Genomic DNA, 3,282 nt, shown 5'->3' on the forward strand with positions numbered 1-3,282 from the left:
TCCAATAATTAGGCAGCTATGATCCATGGAATTAAACCAACAGAATTCTTTTCCATAAAATTTATGCAATTTTACATGAGATTGGGACTATAAGGACATACCTAGGACCACAAGGTAAACTTCTTTCTTCTTTTTGGGCTTCTAGACTTGCTACATTTCCAAATTGTAACATGATGATAGAAAGTGCAGTATTTGTATTCTTGTAAGAGCCCATTGGGATTACATCCATTGCATCATTTAGTTATGCTGATCTCAAGAGAAATATGCCAAAAATAACAAAAATGAAATGTTCAATGTGCAACCTGAATTTTGTCTTTTGAATATATTTCCAGAGATAATCTACAGTTATCATACATCGTTTAAGTTTCAATCAACTAATTTTGTAATTGTACCCATTATACAACCAAAATAATTATTGAGCTTTATGGATATTTGCCTTTGTATTCTTTTGTAAGCTCTGACACTGATCATCCATGTCTTCATAATATAAATGGGGACAGTACGGGAAACACAGTAGGTTCCATAAAATGTACAGATGACATTCTCTGTTTTCATAATATATGACTCTATTGTTAGTAGTTTCAAAGAATAGGCATGGTCAGGAAAATATAAAATTTCTAATAAAATTAATTAAAGTACAAGTTGTAATCTAAAAGTACAATGAATATTTGAACTTAAAAGTATTGCAGTAAAAGATACATTGTTAATAATCCACATCAAAATACTTGTCTTGTTCAAGCTCCCTTATCCCATTCTTTCCACTTTCTGAAGCACTCTTTCATGAATGTCATTAGTTGCTCCATCACGGTTTGCAAAATGTCCTGAATCATGTAAAGATGTTTTCCTTTCATGATCATTTTTACTTTAAGGAATGGCCAGAAGTCACAGGGTGCCCGATCTAGAGAATGAGGTGAACAGTGACACACCATAATATTTTTACAAGCTTGACTTTTCATTGGATGGAACTCCAATGGGGATGGACATATATTCTTCCAGGTCACAGCTCAGTGCCCCACCTATGGTGACCAAAACTTAACTCCTAACAACACATTTATATTGAACCTCTTCATTGGATTAATCGCTTGATGAATCTAGAGCACCCATGATCTAACCATCTTCCAAAACTCCCACAAACGAAGACATAAGACTTTTGAGGGGTATTATTTATCTAAACCATGACATCTTATTCCTGGGCTCTGAAAGATTCATGTCCATCTCTTTATGCAAAATGCATTTTGCCCATCCCTAAAAGTCTCCAAAGTTTATAATTCCACCATTACTGAAAGGTTCAAGTCCAAAGTCTTCTCTGAGACTCAAACCAAATTCTTAGCTGTGAGCTCCTGTGAAAATCAAAAAGAAAGTAAAATACCTCTAACATACAATGTTCCAGGATAAACATTTCTATTCTAATAGGGAGAAATCAGAGAACAGAGAGCAATAAATCCAAAGCAAGATTGAAACCCAGAAGGGCAAACATTAAATCTTACAACTTCACATCTAGCACTCATGGCAAGTTGTGACAAGGTGTGAGCTCCATAGGAGTTGAGTGGTTCTCCTTCTATGGCATTGCTGGTTGTAGTCCTTATAGCTTCCCCTTGGAGTGGCTACACTCACTGCATACAGCTTTCCTTAGCAAAAGTTTCATGTTCTTCTCATCCTCAACATCCCAAGATTCCATTTTTGGCGTCACTTTTATAACTTCAAACACTTGCCTTTCAGGGGCACACTTCCTAACTTCTCAGGCCTTCTGCTAAAATCAAGGCAAGACCTCCGTGACTGCATAACTTGCATTCTTTATGTCTGAAAAACTGGCATAATGTGGATGATGTGAAGGCCTGCTACTTGCTTGAGCATTAGTTAGGTCCTCTTGCATCATGGAATCCTAAATGTATGAATGACTGAGCACTGAGAAAGAAATCCTGGGGAACCAATCACCTAGGTGACCCTTCTTTGACTGGGCACTCTGGACCTGTTTTCTCAAATGAAATCTTTATAATTCTGTAGTTTTGAGTCTGAGAAGAGTGGGGTCATGTTGATTACTGAGATGCCTTCAACTCATATTTCCTATTGTCTTCATCCAAAGTACTTAGCTTCTTTTTAATGATAAGTTTTTCAAAAACCATTCTCTCTTTTGTCCCAGCTTTGTGGGTACTTTCTTTCTAATGAAACTCCAAACATTTAAAATACGTTTTCTGTTTCTGATACTAACTGTATCTCTTGGTAAGTGGTACTCATGCTACAGCCTGAAAGCGGGGGTAGCTTGAAATTTCTTTCAAAATATTCGTTAGTTTAGTGTGCTTATTTTTAGTTTTCCAAAATTTCAGGACAAGGGAAAATGTAGACAAGTTTTCTACCAGAGTGTAACATAATTGGTTTCAAGTGCAAATGCAAATGGAGTGCTTGTTTCCAACTGAAACTTCCTGAGCCTGGCTTTTATTCTTTGCATTCCTATTTGCATTCTGATCTCCGGAGATTCAAGACTCTCTCATCAAGTTTGGCATTCTACATTTCTCTAGCCAGCATCTTCAAGATTTCCAAACTCCTACAAGCCAGTTTCAGTTTTCTGAATCACATTGTGCAGTATGGTCTTGGGAATGATTCCACTTCTCTTGTACCAAAATCTTACTGGGATATGATACCTAACACCCACAACTTAAAGAAAGAGAGGTTTATTTTGGCTTATACTGACAGTCCATTGTTGGCTCCTCTGACACAGAAACAGTATATTAAAAGGGCCAGAATGGAGAAAACTGCTCACATCGTGACTACCAGGAGGTAGAGAATTAGGGGAGGCAGTTTCTCCTGTATCCATTCTGACTGTTGATTATTACATTTAACTTATTGGTTATAATAAATGTACTAAAAGAGAAGTTAGGGAGTACTTATACATTAAATTATATAGTGCTTTCAGAGAGAAAGAAATATAATGAGGATGAATCACGTGTAGGATGGCAGCAGTTTGACTTTATGTATTACTTTGTAAGGAGGTGTGATGGAGGCCAGCAGAAAGTGGCTCTGAGTGGGATTTAAAATTATTCAATTGGAGTTTTATGTTTACTTGTGAGTCTGTCCCAGACCTGGTTCCTTGTCTGGAGATGGGCAGTGGATTCAAAATAAGTGAACCTCTGTGCATCATTGGTCCCAGCTGAGGCCTGTTGTGGTCTGTGATGCCATGATGCCATGATGCCCCAAAGGACAAGACAAGGCCACAGCTAAGAATGCTTGGTTTCACATTTCACTGAAAAGGAAACCCACAGACTAAAGGTCAAAGGATGGAAAACA

This window comes from Chinchilla lanigera, unplaced genomic scaffold, assembly GCF_000276665.1.
Source record: "Chinchilla lanigera isolate Chin_1 unplaced genomic scaffold, ChiLan1.0 scaffold00057, whole genome shotgun sequence".
Classification (NCBI taxonomy): Eukaryota; Metazoa; Chordata; class Mammalia; order Rodentia; family Chinchillidae; genus Chinchilla; species Chinchilla lanigera.